Source organism: Orycteropus afer, unplaced genomic scaffold (assembly GCF_000298275.1).
Source record: "Orycteropus afer afer isolate SDZICR_OR568_19922 unplaced genomic scaffold, OryAfe1.0 scaffold00005, whole genome shotgun sequence".
NCBI classification, from domain to species: Eukaryota; Metazoa; Chordata; class Mammalia; order Tubulidentata; family Orycteropodidae; genus Orycteropus; species Orycteropus afer.
Window position 1 is genome coordinate 5,109,225 of NW_006921592.1, and position 16,213 is coordinate 5,125,437.

Consider the following 16,213-nt stretch of genomic DNA (forward strand, 5'->3'; position numbering starts at 1 on the left):
CCCAGCCACTCAACCAGGCCTAGCCAAGTTGACACACACACTTAACTACCACACAGCTGTCCCCTGATAGGACCCTATCTGTTATACCTTCCAAAAGTGCTTAACTTTCCTATTTTATCAAAAATTCCTTAAGAGGCTCTAGACTAAATTCCAAGCACTAGGTTAAATAAGCAATAGACAGCTGAATAGGGCATCACTTTAGTAAGTTGCAGTATAAAGAAAATAATTAACATCAAAATGTATAATTCCTAACTTTTGGAGCTTAGACATAGAAACATGCCAAAGACATTGTTGTTAGGTGCTGTCAAGTCATCTCTGACTCATAGCGACCCCATGCACAGCAGAATAAAACACTGCACAGTTCTGTGCCAGCCTCCCTATCATTGCAGCCACTGTGTCAGTCCATCTCACTGAGGGTCTTCCCCTTTTTTGTTGACCCTCCACTTTACCAAGCATGATATCCTTCTCCAGGGAATGGTTCCTTCTGACAATATGACCAAAGTAGGTGAGACGAAGTCTGGCCATTCTTACTTTCAAGGAGCATTCCGTCTGCACTTCTTCCAGGGCAGATTTGTCCTTTTAGCAGTCCATAGTACTCTTAACGGGAGCTCTGGTAGCAAAGTGCCTAAGGCACTTGACTGCTAACCAGAAGGCAGGCAGTTCAAACCCACCAGCCACTCCTCGGAAGGAAGATGGGACAATCTACTTCCATAGTGATACTGCCTGGGAAACCCAAGGAGGGGTCGCTATTAGTTGAGTCCGACTTGACGGCACATAACAACAACAACAAGTACTCTTAACTGTCTTCACCAACACTACAACTCAAAAGCATCAACTCTTCTTCAGTCTTCCTTATTCATTGTCTACCTCTCACATGTATAAGAAGTGATTGAAAATACCATGGCTTGGGTTAGGTGCACACCAAAGACATTAGTGTGATGTAATAAGGGTTATATTAGAGACACATATAAATTATTTTAGAAAGACAAGAGAGTAATGGAACCAGAAAAAGCTGCAAAAGGAAGAAAATATAAAGGATTGATTAATGGTGTATCATCTAATTGAATGATTAATAGCATTTCATCTTGTCAAACAATTAAATGAATAATCAATTTTATTAAAAACCTATCCTGGGGGGGTGCTATTCCTAGATGCTGTATTTAAAATTACATCAATTTGTTTGGTCCTCAAACAAGCCTGTGAGGGAGGTGTGATTTACTTGATACAAAAGAGGAATCTAGAGTTTTCTGAGGTCACTTGCCCAGCCCAAATTCACACAATGTGTGAAGGTATGAACATAAATTTAAACTCAGGTCTTCTGACTTCAGGTATATTTCACCAAGATTATCTATCAGAAGAAAGGCCAAGAAGGAAATGAGATGGCATGAACCTATTGTAGATGCTAGGTCTTTTGATGAAGACATTAATAATAAATGCTCAAAAGGAAAAAACAAAATGTACACCTTTCTTTACGATTTTGTGGAGCTCTGATGGCGTAGTGCCTAAGGCATTTGGCTCCTAACCAGAAGACTGGTGGTTCAAACCCACCAGCCACTCCTAAGAAGGAAGGTTGGTTAAACTATTTCCTCAGTGATACTGCCTCGGAAACCCAAGGAGGGGTCATTATGAGTCAGATCCGACTCGATGACAGTGAGTTTGAGTTATTTGCTTTTTGATTAATCAACACAAGGTTATTAAGGATAATTTTACATGGTTAATTTTCTTTTTTAAGTGGTATATTCCTCTTTAATGACCAGGTTTAAGTGAAAAATAAACAAGAGATATAAATATAAACTGTTAGAAATACATGTATTTATAATCAAGTTTTAAGAGAAAAAGAAGAAAACTACAGCCTCAGATTCCATACCAAACCCACTGCAATGAAGTTGATCCTGACTCAGTGAGACTATCAAACAGAGTAGAACTGCTCTGTAGGGTTTCTAAGGCTGTAAATCTTTCTGGGAAGTACACTGCCTCATCTTTGTCTTGCAGAGCAACTAGTGGGTTCAAGCTGCCAAATTTTTGCTTAGTTGTCGTATGCTTTAACCACTGCGTCACCAGAACTCCTCAGGTTCCATAAGCTATTAAAATTAAACATGAAGCTAAGATAAAAGGTTTTCCCTACGGGAGGAACATTCCTCTTGATAAACTATGGTGCATGTTAAATTTCTGACAATACTGTACATTTAGTGGCAACATGCTTAAACTCTGGGAAAACTTCGGAGTATCTGGAAAGCTACCTTTATCTCTGCTCAGTTATCAACTCATTTCACGTTGTATCTCCATTATGGAATTGTACATGCATAATATCTGGATTAAAAGGAGCTCTGGTGGTGCTATGGTTAAGGCATTGGTCTGCTAACCAAAAGGTTGGTTGTTGGAACCCACTAGCCTCTAAGTGGGGAAAAAAGATAAGGAAGTCTGCTTCCATAAAGATTTAAATCCTTGGAAACACTACAGGGGTCCCTATGAGTCAGAATTGACTCAGTGGCAGTGGATTTGGGTTTGACTTTAATATCTGAATTAAGCTAATTCATAGGTACAACTTCAAGTGCATTGAAACAATTGAGGGGCCTGAGAGGAAATTCTCGCATTTGAATGAGTGCACCTGCTTCCAGCTAAGCAAGAAATACAGGTAGAGAATGGGATTTGGTATCTGAAAATCCAAAATGCAGTCATGTGGAAACAGTACTCTCTCCTTGACTTCAGAAGAGGATTGAAATCCTTCACAGGAGTAGAGACTTGGGATTTTGACTCAGTGACCATAGTGATCATCCTTGAAATTTTTATTTTAGCTTTGATGTATAAAAGATGTGCTTTCTTGCAATTACTGTTTACATTTTGAAAGACTGACACAGAGGAAGACAGTATCATCATAATCGCAATTAGTCAGAATGCTTGAATCAAATCTCAGCTTCATCACTTAGTGATTATAGGGCTTGGGTAAGTTGCTTACATTTTCTCTGCTTTTCAGTTTGCTCATTGGTAAATTTAGGATATTGAGTGTTGTAATGAAGACTAAAATAATCTGCTTCCAAACCAAAACCAAACTCACTGCCATTGAGTAGATCCCTACTGACAGCAACCCCTATTGGTTTTCTGAGGCTGTACATCTTTAAGGAAATAGAATGCCCCATCTTCCTTCCATGGAGTAGCTGGTGAGTTTGAACTGCTAACCTCTGGTTAGCAACAAAATGCCTTATCCACTACACTACCAGAGCTCCTAGCACACAACTTAGCACATATTAATGCATATTAATGCATAGTAGCTGCTACTGCCGTGAAGAGCTAGTATTGTAAGTCTAGCAAAACGACCTTTCTTTAATATGATAATGTGTTATGAAATGCTCTGTAATATCTGAAATATGAGATATTTCCTAGATGTTGCAGATAAATGAAATGTGATTCCTCACATGTAGTAAACTGAATTATGAATTACATGCTTTACATTTTGTCTCACTACACATTGTTAAATTCAACAGTGTCCACCTTTCAGGTAGAGAAAATTGTGGACAGGCTCCTCCTTTCAGTGATTATGGAACTACAAATTGATTGATTGTGGTGATAGAAAACTACCACCCATCTGTTAGTTTGTTGTACTGTGGTGGCTTGCGTGTTGCTATGAGGTGGGAAACTATTCCCCTGGAATTTCAAAAAATAGCAGGGTCATTGTGGTGGACAGAGTTTAGTGGAGCTTGTAAATTAAGACAGACTAGGAGGAAAAAAAGCCTGGAACTCCTGAAAATTACCCAATCAAAGCATTATGGATTGCACAGATTATTGTTTGATATTGTGCTGGAAGACAAACACACTAGGTTGGAAGGCACTCAACAAATAAAGTTGTCACAACAATGGTTTCAAACATACCAATGGTCATGAAGATGGTGGAGGACCAGGCAACATTTTTTGGAGGAGGGGGCTGAACAGTGTGCAGTCATAAGTCAGTGTGTCAGGCTGGATTCCCTAGAGAACCAAAACCTGTAAACCTTATATATATACAGAGAGAGAGGGAAATTTATCTTAGGAAAATGGCTCACACCATTAAAGAAGTTGGCAAGTCCCAAGTTCCTGGATCAAACGTCAAATTGGAGGCTTTTCTCCACTCTTGCAATGCAGCTACAGGGGCTGACAAGCTAAAGGCTGTTGACTTCAGTGGATAATGAATCCAAGATCACCAGGCAGAAGGGTGGATTGTTCACTCATGGACAGTTGTAGCAGCACAACAGGATTCAGATCCACAGAAGGTTCTCCCATTCTCCCAGGATGTCCATATGTATACTGAAAGCAGGCCATACCCTTAAGGAAACTCCCTTACAATGGATTGGCTGCTCATAGCATATACATCTAATCTTATCATGGGAATAACCATATCACAACTGCTTAAACCACTCAGAATTGTGGGCCAGTCATGTTGACATACAACTCCAACTATCACAGTCAGAGTCAACTTGATGGCAACTAACAGCAAAAGTAACAGAAAAATTGACTATGAAAAAGAGCAGAGTAGAAAGCAGAAACCCAGTTATGATAGAAAAGAGGAAATTGAAATGTCAGATCTGACTCATAGCAACCCCTCCTTGGGTTTCCAAGGTGATATCACTATGGAAGTTGATTGCTTAATCTTCCTTCCAAGGAGGTGGCTGGTGGATTTGAACTACCAGCCTTCTGGTTAGCAGTCAAATGCCGTAGTCATTACGCACCATAGCTCCCTGAATATATCTATACATCAAGAATTCCATGGGCTTCTTTAAACTTTGGCACAGGAGTCCACAGAAATTTCAACTTAGTCCCAAGCTGAGTCATAGACAGAGCAGTCCATCTGGAAGGAACACTGTTTGGTTTTGGCCAGTCAAGTGGAAATAGACTCATAGTCTCTTGCTTCTAACTGGAATAATTTTAATTGCTCCATTTTCATAATGTTGTGACCTCTGGAAAGCTTGTGTTGTCAGATTTAAATCAGTTATCGACTTCAAATGTCTCAATTTTATACGTAAATGTTTTTATCTTGATATATCAGTTTATCTTCTTTTTAGATTATTCATGGTCAGTTCTCTACTTTTGTCTTCTTAAATATATTATGATAGAAGAAAAATATTGGAAAAGAACACATAAAATGTATCCACATAGATTTAGAAAAAAACATTTTCTATGTTCACTTTCAAAACAAAGAAAAAAGAAGTTATTGGTTTATTTCTAGTGGAACAACAAATGGAAGTCACCATAACTTGAACGGGCAGAGACAATGTAGTCAGGGAAGCCTACATAACATGGGACCTCTGCAAAATGAAAATGTGCAGGACCTTGTACAAAAATTATTAAGGACTTTGTGGTGGTTATATTTGTGTGTCAACTTGGCTGGGCCTGGTTGAGTGGCTGGGCAGCTGGTGGTAGTTATTCCCCTTGATGAGACTGGCAATCACTTCCATGGTGAGATCTACCACAAGCAGCTGAGTAGCTGCCTTAGGGCATGCTTAGGGGCTGCTTCCTGTATATAAGCAGAAGCCTTGGGGAATGGTCTCTAGCATATGGTAATGCTCAGACCCTGCATGTAGCCGTGTCATTGCTCAGCAGCCTGCCGTGCTCTGCCAACCTTGGGAGTTACAATGGACTTGAATTAATGGACTGCTGTGTGGTTTGGTAAGATCAGGACTGTACCTTTTTACTTGTCAACCTTGGGCTTGGCAGCCTCAGCAGCCAGCAGCTGTCTGACTGAAGAAAAGCCTCTAGCTTTCGTGGGCTGGGAGCTGGAGGCAGAGCTGAAGACCAAGGCTTAGGGGCTTTCACACAGCCCCTAGAGTCTGGCACTTTGAACTTGAACTTAAAGCCTTCAAATTGTAAGCATAAACTCCTGTTTGTTAAGGCCATCCCATTTGTGGTATATTTCTTGTCAGAGTGGCACTAGGTAACCAGAATAGAATTTGGTACTGAAAGGGTGGGGTGTTGCTCTGACAGATACCTAAAATGTGGAAACAGGAGTGGAGTGGGTCCTTGACCCAAGACCCTGGCAGAGAGACTCCAGCACACGGCATGACAGATGGCAGGAGCAAAGCAAGACCCCGGCATGAGAGATGGCAGGAGCAGAGCCCAGAGACTGGCATGAGACAGCGACAGCCTTACCAGCCCATGGAGGGGAAAGCCGGGTGCCATTGGGCAGGTGGCTTTCTGGCTGAGTGGGTTGCCTTCAGGCATTTACTGGTAAAAGAGAATGGCATGAGATGGAGTAGCAGGTTGGCCAGCCCACGGAGCAAGAAAACCAAATGCTTTTGGGGCAGGAAGTTTTCCAGCAGAGTGGGTTGTCTTTGGCATTAATCAGCAGAAGCAGAGACCAAAGAAATGAAAGCAGAGCTGCCTCAGCCTGAAAGGGTAGGACCATGGCCTTTGGGGGTGGAACCACCATAGCCCCCTAGGTTTCAAAGAGTCAGACCTTCACCAACTTGGTTCTGAAGTGTGGGGCTGCTCATTCCTGTAGGCCAGTGGGATGGAGCCATAGCCACTGTCCAAGAGTGAGGGGGCAGGGCTGCCATGCCCAAGAGGGAGAGGAATGGGCCCGCCAGGTCAAGTGGGTAAGCTCGCCACTTAGAGAAACTAGGGGACTGGAGCCACCCAGTGGAGGCGACCTGTAGAGATACCACCCACTGAAGATCTGTACAGGTGCCAAGTTGACAAGGGGTGGAATTGTGGTGGTTATGTTTGTGTGTCAACTTGGCTGGGCCTGGTTGAGTGGCTGGGCAGCTGGTGGTAGTTATTCCCCTTGGTGAGACTGGCAATCAACTCCATGGTGGGATCTACCACAAGCAGCTGAGTAGCTGCCTTAGGGAATGTGGTCTGCTTCCGTATATAAGCAGAAGCCTTGGGGAATGGTCTCTAGCATATGGCACGCTTGGACCCCACATGTAGCCATGTCTGTTCAGCAGCCTGCCATGCTGTGCCGATCTTGGGACTTACAATGGACTTGAGAATAATAGCCTGCCATGTAGTTTGGTAACATCGAGACTGTGCCTTTTTATTTGTCAACCTTGGGCTTGGCAGCCTCAACAGCCAGCAGCTGTCTGACTGAAGAAAAGCCTCTAGCTTCAGAAGGCCGGGAGTTGGAGGCAGAGCTTAAGCCCAAGGTTGAAGGGCTTTCACCCAGCTCCTAGAGCCTGGCACTTTGAATTTGAACTTAAAGCCTCCAAATTGTAAGAATAAACTTCTGTTTGTTAAGGCCATTTCATTTGTGGTATGTTTCTTGTCAGAGTAGCACTAGGTAACCAGAACAGAATTCAAGATGACAAAAGTAGAACATTAATCTATGTTTGGAGCCCTTCTAAGCCTGGGATCAGGTCACACACCCATGAAACCAGCCATGAAAGTAGCTCCTTTATTTTGCCTATAAATAATTTATTCTTCTTTATGAACCCTTATATTTAGGTAACTCTTCTGGTTACCTAGTGCTGCTCTAACAAGAATATACCACAAATGGGATAGCCTTAACAAACAGGAGTTTATTCTCTTACAGTTTGGAGGCTTTATGTTCAAGTTCAAAGTGTCAGGCTCTAGGGGCTGGGTGAAAGCCCCTAAACCTTAGGGTCCAGCTCTGCCTCCTGCTCCCGGCTCACTGGAGCTAGAGGCATTTCTTCACTCAGACAGCTGCTGGCTGCTGAGACTGAGAAGCCCCAAGGTTGACAGTTAAAAAGGCAGTCTCGATGTTACCAAACCACACAGCAGGCCATTAACTTAAGTCCATTGTAAATCCCAAGGTCAGCAGAGCATGGCAGACTGCTGAGCAATGACACGGCTACATGCAGGGTCCAAGTGTGCCATGAACTAGAGACTGTTCCCAAACCTGCTGCTTATATACGGGAAGCAGACCACATACCCAAAGGCAGCTACTCAGCTGCTTGTGGTAGGTAGATCCCACCACGAAGTTGATTGCAATCTCATCATGGGGAATAACTACCACCAGCTGCCCAGCCACTTGATCAGGCCCAGCAAAGTTGACACACAAGCATAACTACCACAGCAACCAAAAACCAAACCAAACCCACTCCCATTGAGTCGACTCCAACTCATAGCAACCTCCATTGGATTTCCAAAGCTGTAAATCTTTACGGAAATAGATTGCTTCATCTTCGTCCCATGGAGCAGTTGGTGAGTTTGAACAGCAGACCTTCTTGTTAGCATCCAAATGGCTTACCACTAAGCCACCAGAGTTTCTACATATTTAGGTAAGAGAAGGGAAGGAAAAAAATTAACTTGTAGCTTTACCTGGAGTGAATTTTAGTCTGATGAGATATTCTACTTCTTGGTACTTCATCTATCAAAAAAAGGGAACTTAATTTCTCATTTCCCTTCTACTCTTTTCCTCTGGCTTCTCTCTACAATTCCTTGGTGTGTGTTAGGTGGAAGGGTGTTATTGTCTACGTAAAAATTGAGGTCCCTGGCTCAGTGTCCTCTGGCTCTTCCTTTGTCTGGTTATCATCTCTTGTTCACCTGGGTAGTACTTGATATTAGAGGCCAAAGTCTGCAATTAGTTAACCTGGGGTGTAAGAGACTGACTGATCATTTGTACCTGGGAAGACTTTCATGATCAGATTTTAAACAAAAACTAGGACACAAAGTTAATATTTTCTTCCAATGCTGGGAAAGATCAGCTTAACTAAACATAAACGAATCATGTTACACATTTGCTTCACATTGAAACTAAGGTTTATATGAAATTCATAACCCAGTTTCATATGATAGTTTTTCAAAGTTTTAAAAAGAAAAATGAAGTAAATTTTGAGTCATGCTTTAACTCAAGATTTCATAAAAATTTCTGAGATAAAAGGAAAATCAAACTTAGAAAAGTACCTTGTACTTAAAAAATTCTCTTCTATAGGGTTGCTATGAATTAAAATTGACCTGATGACAGTGGGCTTGGGTTTTGGTTTTGTCTAGTTATGCTTTTGATTTCTGGTGCCAGAGAGCTGCCACATATTAGCAATAGCATTGTTCATTTCAATTACATGATGGGTGAATCACCACCAACAACTATTTAGTGTAACTGACACCAAACCAGAGCTAAGATGAGATACTTCTGATCTACTAGGCTATTCACTAAACCAGCTTACTTCTGTGAGTCTTCCCTGAAGTGAATATGTCCATGTAGGTGTTACAGGCTCCCTTACCCTATGATCACAGACACAAATAGTGCTGTTAAAAGTTAAAGCCTTCATAACCAAAATGTCTTATCATAACTAAACATGTCTAATACACCAACAACACTATAACCTTTCTAAAATAAAAATTTGGCACTAAAATTAGGAGTTGTGAAATTTAGTTAAAAAAAAAAAAAAAAAGTAGAGCTGTTAAATACAGTGGGATCGTTGTGTTCCATTCAATATTGTTTTATATCTTTGTATAAGGCATTTGTTAGGAGCTCTGGTAGCATAGTGCCTAAGGCACTTGACTGCTAACCAGAAGGCTGGCGGTTCAAACCCACCAGCCACTCCTCGGAAGGAAGGTTGGGCAATCCTACTTCCATAGTGATAACTGCCTCAGAAACCCAAGGAGGGGTCGCTATGAGTCAGGGCCGACTCGATGGCAAATAACAACAACAACAACAACAAAGGCATTTGTTACCCCCAAAAAAGAGGAAAAGGCTAAAATTAAGAATGCTAAAATAAAATAATAAGCAAGGAAATTCCTTGACTCTAACCATCCAAGAACTGCATGCTTTCGCACAGAAAGCACAGAATTGGACATGATGCTCATGTTGTGTAGAGAGCTAAGAAGCTTCTCTAGAAAGTTGTGGAGGGCAAAGGTGTCATAAAAACAGACATCTTTAATTAATAACTGTTGTGTTTTTAATGCTTGATCTTCAATATTGCCGTTGTCTTCCTCAAGAGAACCTGCTTTTTAAGTTCCCTAAGTACGACAATATATTAGTTTAGATCATACTTAAGTGCACTATTTAGCAATGCAACTTTCATATTGACTTTGAAGTTATTACCAAGGTGAAAGTTTCCAGACTTAGCCGGTCCAACTTTTGATATTTATCGCCATCTAGTGGGAAGAGTTTAAAACTTCCTCATATGTGTACTTTGGACCAATGTACCTGTTTTAATGTATTCTATTCACAAGATATAAAAACTGTATAGGAGAATGTAAAAGAACTAGAAATAATTTTCTATTAATATATTTTACAATTTAACTCAGAAGACATAAGCTATATGCATTAAAAATTATTTTTGAAAAAGAAACTCATTACAGATGGGAAAAAAATCTTTATATATGTATTCTAAGAACAGTGAGTAGATTAATGACTTTATAAAATATGATGCTTATTAGTTTTATTTGAAATGGGGCCTTATAGAGCTAAATTATTTATTCTCCCTAATTCATTTTTACATTGTATGAGACTGCACCATTATGAAGGATAGAGTTTTAAATATCATCCCAATCCTGTTTGTCTTCCTTCTCATCCATACTTCCTGAAGAAATAGTCCTCAAAGACTATTTATACTTTTTTACTCACATTTATTCCTCAATTCTCTGCTGAATTTATTCTGGCCAAGTCATCAGCAACTTTTTCAATAAGTGAAATGACTATTTTCCAGTTCTTATTTTCCCTGCCTCCTTTGCTGCATTAGCCATATTATCTTAACTTTTTCCTTCCCAATCAAAGCTTCAGTTATCTTGCTCTCCCCTTATTATCTATCCATCCCTCTTTTTTCTTGGGTTTCTCTTCCTACGCTCACTCTTTAAATGCTATTAATGTTACCCAAGGTGGCATTCTTGGCTCACTAACAGTAACATGATATCACCCATGCTTATGTATTTATCTTCTACCTATATTTTGATAGAATTCAACTCTAATTTTCTATCTCTGACATCACACAGCTCTTACCTTGTACAGTGAATGATTTGGATATTCAACTGTTGAATACTTGAATGACTCATGGGAACCTGTAACTCACCATGTTCCTTTTTGAATCTGAAAGTGAATTTTGGGTCTATTGGAATTGGATAAGTGAATGGGCCTATGAGACACAGAAAATGTATGGCAACCTCTTATCAGAAACTCCGTGGTTGCAGTGGTAACAAAATAGAAATATAACAAGGTCACCGATTGCTGCAAAGGTTCTCACTGGGGAATGGAAGCAAATAAAAGAAAACTGTAATTTCGATTACCTTTTATGTAACTTTCATGCAGAAGTACTTTGCTGCCTTTTAACAACAGAAACTGTCAAAAAGAATTAATAACTCTATTTAGAACTCAGTAATTGGAAAAACTAATTCTGGCAAAATGTACCCTTGTTCTTGGATGAATAATTCTTGTTTTTTAAATACTTGTGCTTTCTGCCCTCTGTTGCTAGTCCACCAGACTCTTGTATTTAATGAAAATTGCAAAACCCAGGTCACACAACAGAGGGAGATTATCAAGTGTTTAAAGCCATTAGCATGAAACTGAGGGAATGTACTTGATGCAATGAGAAGAAAGGAAAAGAGATCATTGAAAATGAAAATGTAAGGGGGAAAGATAAGCACCTGTTGAAAGCATATGAAATGAGAGAATGATTCAAATAGCTATTTTCAAGAATCTTTAAAATCTACTCCCAAAGGCTGAGTATTTTCTTTATAGCTGTGAACATTTTGTTCTGTCTCAGCTGAGCTAAGGGAAAAAGAGAAAAACTTTTGGTTTTCTTTAGTCCATGTCTGAGAAACAAATTACCAAACAACCACCTGGGGAATACCTTAAATAATTTAATATATTGCTTGATTTTTTTTTTTTTAGTTTGTAAAATTAAATGCAGAGATGCTATTAAAATCAGAAAATCCTGAGTGGCACAAATGGTTAAATGATGGATTACTAACAGAATGATTGGTGGTTCAAACCCACCTAGAGGGTTTGGAAGTAAGGCCGTGGAAGTAAGGCCTGACAATCTTCTTTGGTAAGGTCCGAAGAGGACTTCATCCTTTACCTGATTCCAATCTAACGATCATGGTTTATTCTATTCTCCCTCTTTTGTCATTTCCTTCACTGACATAAACATGGGCACCCCTTACCCTCACTATATTCAGTTATTTGTTCTATCCTAGAATATATTACAAGTTGTTTTGAAGGTGTTATGCCATGCTACTGAGAAGAACCAACTAATTAACTAGATTTTGGTTTGGGTTTGAGCATATATTTACAGTTCCTTTCATCTTTTATTTGAATATATGTAGTTAAAATAATGTATTCAAAAGTTACTTGGGCTGTTTTCTTATTTTCCTTCCCACTGTGGTCATGTGATTTGATTTTAATGTGTTTCCATTTCTATTTCTTTTCAATCCCTCCACCATTGTTGATTTTATTTATTCATTTATTGAGCATATAAAACATTAACATGGTTCAAAAGTTAACAGTTTATAAAATGATAGGGTCAGAAAAGTGTTTCATTTCTCCCGTATCTTCTACTCTGTTCCCATTTCCTTACCTGGCTCAACAATTGTCCACCCACCGACTGTAGATGACCAATTGAATTAATTTTGTATGTGCACTCTGCAAAAAAAATAAGCAGATTCATGTATATTTTCTTATTTTCCATTATTTTTCACACAACGGAAAATGTTTTGTAATTTGCTTTTTTTTCATTTATGTCTTGGAAATCACTGTATATCAGTGTATACAGACCTTTCTCACTATTATTTTCACAGCTCAATAGTAATTCATTTTGTAGATGCACATTATTTTTTGTCAATCACTACCCTATATATAGAAATATAGATTGTTTGCAATATTTTGTAATTATAATTATTGCTTCAAAGAATACAATTGTTCATATGTATTTTTAAATGGTCAGAAGTATACCTTCAGAGTAAATTTTTAGAAGTAGGATGGCTAGGTCAAAAATTAAATGCATATGTAATTTTACCAAATTCTCATTTGCCAGGATTATGTGAATTTGCATCCCCACCAACAACATGTGACAGTGTTTGTTTCCTTAGTCTTTTCCACAAAAGGACAAAGATCTGCCAAGTTTTTATTTTGCCGTTCTGATTGGTGAGAAATTATATCTTAGAATGATTTTTAACTTGCATTTCTTTCATTAGTAGTGTAGTTTTCTTTTCATGCGTTTAAGGGATTCAATTTTCTGTTCATGTTTTTACTCATTTGCCTTTTGAGATGTTGATAATTTTTTAACTGTACTTAATTCCATTTAATCAATTCTGACCCACAGCCACCCCCACTGGGTTTTCAAGGTGGTAAACCTTTACAGAAGTAGATTGCCCCATCTTCCTACTGTGGAGTGGCTGGTGGGTTTAAACAGCCAACCTTCTAGTTAGCAGGCAAATGCCTTAGGCATTGAGCCACCAGAACTTCTCTAATGTGAGGATTGGTAAGTTTTGCCACCTCACTAAGCTTAAAATATACCATCATAGGGGAAAAAAGGGGCAATTTCATGACCATCGAGACAGAGAAGATCCCAGAGTGGAGTGTGTCCTTGGCCTGATATCCCTGTACTGAGAGACGACAGAGAGATGGCAGAGAGACAAAGTCAGCAGAATAAGAGACTGTCATGAGCCAGATTGCTGGCCCACAGAGCAAGAAAGCTGAGTGACTTTGGGCAGGAGGCTTGCTAGTAGAATAGGGGCACCTATCAGTAGGGCTAAAAGAGCTTTTTAGCACTTGCCTAAGCAGGGCAGGGGTTAGAGGCCAAGGACCAAAGACAGGCGTGCCTTTGGTCATGGCAGAGGGGAGGCTGTCCTGATCAAAGAATAGTATCCTATTCAGGTTCCTGAACCTGAATTGTAACCCATTTCTTCCCTAATAAACCCCATAATCATGAGTATTGTCTGTGAGTTTTGTGTAGCCATTGCAATGAATTATTGAACCTAGCATAGAAGTAGTGATTGCCATGGGATGGATGGTTTGTGTCAGAATTGGTAAAAAAGTTGGAAAGTAGCAGTGTGTCTGACTTTCACCTCATAAGAATCAGCCTTGAGCTGATATTACTAATGGTGATTCTCTCTCCTCCTCATGAAATTAAAGGACACACATGGGATCCCATGAGTCAAAGTTGACTTAAAACTTTTTTGGTTTTTGTCCCTCAGTGGTGCAAACAACTTTTGTTCTTCTGTACTTGGCTGCTAACCAAAAGTTTAGAATTTCAAGTCCACTGAGTGACAATGTGGAAAAAAACCTGGTGATTCACTTCTGAAAAGACAGCCATTGAAAACCCAATGGAGCACAGCTCTATTCTGGCACACATGGGGTTGTCATGAGTTGAAATAGATTCAAAGGCAACTGGCTAATAAGATTCAAGCTAGATTAGCCTCAGTAGTACAAGGAGATGGGAAATATTACATTTTTATTTATTGAGGAATCTCAATATGTTAAGCATTTGTAAGCATCAGAGAATTGCAAACGTAATGGAAGCACTGAGTAATTTAAAGCTGCAGGTCTCTTTTCAAGAAGGACTTCTTTAAGGCTTATTTATGTATTGAGATAAAAAGAAGAATTATTTCATACAGTTTGAAAGTTATTTTTTCAACCTGAATTCAATCTTCCTGCCTTCTTTTATTACTATTTCAAAAATCCACATACTAATAGTTTGTATCTTTTATATATTGTATAACAATTGTGTGTTATGAAATCTGGTCATTAAAGGGTTAATTTTACAATAACATTTTAAGTCTTTTAGATCATTTAAAAGTAGCAAAATGGTTATATTTGATATTGCATTTTTTCTGAACTGGCTGAAATAAATTTTTTAAAATTCACACTACTTTTCCCTTGAAATAGAATGTGTTCATGCACATGCAAACATTAGGTACAGAGAGATGTAGGAATGTCACCATAACATACAACTGTAGGTAAGAATAATGCATAAGGGATAAGATTATCCATATGTACAAGTAAGTCAGAGATTTTGGATGTATCAGTGAAAAAACTTCTAGACAGCTTTGCCCAATAGAGGCTCAGTTTCAGGGAACTGATTGGAGTATTTTACCTAAGGTGGCTGAAACCCAATCTCTTCAGAATATAAATATAGACTAAAGACAATGAAAACAAAAAAAGAAAAGAGAGAGAGGAAAAAAAAAAAGACTACAATTTGAAATACAGATTATATTTTCTAGATTTTAAAGAAATCTAGAAAAGTAGGGCTCAAAATTGCCCATATAATACAAGGCCAACATACAAAAGTCAGTTGGATTCCTCTACATCAACAAAAAGTCCTCTGAAAAGGAAATAAGGAAAGCAATACCACTTACAATAGCTACCAAAAAGATAAAATATTTAGGAATAAATCTTATCAGAAACATGAAAAACCTATACAAAGAAAACTATAAAACACTACTACAGGTGTGATGGCAGAATAGGCAGACAAACTACACAGACCCTCTTCAAGAAAAGAGAAACCAAATGACACAGATACTGAAGATAGTCCCAGATCCTTGAGCTTTGAAAGGAAGGATACAGAAGTGGACTAAACTCCAACTAGTAGAAGAACCTGTATGAAAACAGTGAATAAGGAGACAAATGGAGCTGTGGAAATCCTGATGGCACAGACAGGTTGGATATTTCCAAGTGGTGTTAGGACCTGAGAATTAACCTAAAAATTAGCTCTGCTCACCAAGGACTGCATAGAGCACTGCACTGGTGGCTTATGACTAACAAGGGAAATAGCAAAGAAGGAGACAAACTGAGCTGTGGACTTTTGGCTGTCCAGAGGGTGCAGCCGCTTTGAATGCTTGCAAGTGGTTCGTCCAAGATTTTAGATGTTTAAACCAATATAACCCATCAATCTACTACCTGTACATGAGACACACCTTAGAGACAATGACAAAAATAGTCTAAAAATCAAAGGATGGAAAAAGATATATCAAGTAAATGGCAATCAAAAAAGAGCAGGAATGGCAATACAAATTTCTGATCAAATTGACTTTAAGACAAAAACCATCATAAGAGAGAAGGAAGGACATTATATAATGATTAAAGGATCAATTGGACAAGAAGATATAACCATAATTAGTATCTATACACCCAATGAAAGAGCCTGAAAATACATAACTCAGACTTTAAGAGAATTGAACAGACAAATAGATGCCACCACAGCCATAGTAGGAGACTTTAATACACCACTTTCAATGAAAGATAGAACAACTGACAAAAAACTCAACAAAGATGCAGAACTACTTGTGATAGTTGAAGATGTGTCAACTTGGCTGGACTCCAGTTGTGAGTGGTGGTTCCCATGATGGA